Source organism: Trichechus manatus, unplaced genomic scaffold (genome assembly GCF_000243295.1).
Source record: "Trichechus manatus latirostris isolate Lorelei unplaced genomic scaffold, TriManLat1.0 scaffold00075, whole genome shotgun sequence".
Taxonomy (NCBI): domain Eukaryota; kingdom Metazoa; phylum Chordata; class Mammalia; order Sirenia; family Trichechidae; genus Trichechus; species Trichechus manatus.
The window spans coordinates 8,705,569-8,707,045 of NW_004444011.1; the positions used below are offsets into that span (position 1 = coordinate 8,705,569).

Here is a 1,477-nt window from a genome sequence, read left to right on the forward strand (position 1 = left end):
AATGTCATGAAAAAATATGTGTACTATTGTTTAATGAGAAGCTATTTGTTCTGTAAGCCTTCACCTGAAGTACAATTAAAAAAAAAAAAAAAAGTGAGCCTACAGATTGGGAAAAAAATTTTGACTATGACATATCCAATAAGGGTCTTATCTCTAAAATCTGTAGGAAAATCCAACACCTCTACAGTAAAAGGACAAATAATCCAATTAAAAAAAGGGCAAAGGATATGAATAGACACTTTACCAAAGAAGACATTCAGGCTGCTAAGAGACGCATGAGGAAATACTCGCGACCACAAGCCATTAGAGAAATGCAAGTGAAAACTACAATGAGATAACCATCTCACCCCTAAATTACTGGCACAGATCAAAAAAACAGAAAGTGACAAATGTTGGAGAGATCGCAGGGAGATTAGAACTCTTATGCACTGCTGGTGGGAATGCAAAATGGTACAGTCATTTTGGAAAACAATATGGCACTTCCTTGAAAAGCTAGAAATAGAAATACCATACAATCCAACAATCCCATTCCTAGGAGTATATCCTAGAGAAACAAGAGCCTTCACACAAATAGACATATGCACACCCCTGTTCACTGCAGCATTATTCACAATAGTAGAAAGATGGAAACAACCTAAGTGCCCATCAACAGATGAATGGATAAACTATGTTACATACACACGATGGAATACTATGCAATGACACATTTCACAACATGGGTGAATCTGGAGGGCATTAATGCTGAGTGAAATAAACCAAACACAAATAGCCAAATACTGTATGAGACAACTATTATAAAAACACATGAAAATGTTTCCACACAGAAAGAAACAAACTTTGATGGTTACAAGGGAGGGGAGGGGTTGGGAGGGAAAAACACTAGCTAGATGGTAGACAAGTAGTAACATTGTTGAAGGGTAAGACAGCACACAATACTGGGGAAGTTAGCACAGCGTGACCAGGGCAAAATCATCGAAGCTTGACAGACACATCCAAATGTCTGAGAGACCGAGCTACTGGGCTGAAGGCTGGGTACTATGGTCTCAGGAGACATCTAGCTCAATTGCCATAGCATAGTCTATAAAGAAAATGTTTTACATCCAACTGTGGTGAGCAGCAACTGGGGTTCTTAAAAGCCTGTATGCAGTCATCTAAGATACATCTACCGGTCCAATCCTGGCTGGAGGAAAGGAGAATGAAGAAGACCACAGACACAATGGAAGGATCAGTCCAAAGGACTAATGGATAACAACTACCACAACCTCCAACAGACTGAGTCCAGAACAACCAGACGGAGCCCAGTTACCACCACCGACTGCTCTGGCAGAGAACACAGTAGAGGGTCCTGCACAGAGTGGGAGAAAAACGTAGAACAAAATTCAAATTAAACACACACACACCAAGACCAGGCTTGCTGGTCGGACAGAGACTGGAGAAACCCCGAGAGCATGGCCCCTGGACATCCTTTTAACTCACT

The 1,477-nt window shown here is 41.0% G+C and overlaps 1 long non-coding RNA gene across 1 annotated transcript in view; it reads right to left on the reverse strand.

Annotated features, from left to right (window-relative positions):
* The window catches only part of LOC111821280 (uncharacterized), a 21,315-nt gene that overhangs the window by 18,191 nt on the left and 1,647 nt on the right, over positions 1-1,477 (reverse strand). The gene's annotated exons all lie outside the window — the stretch shown is intronic.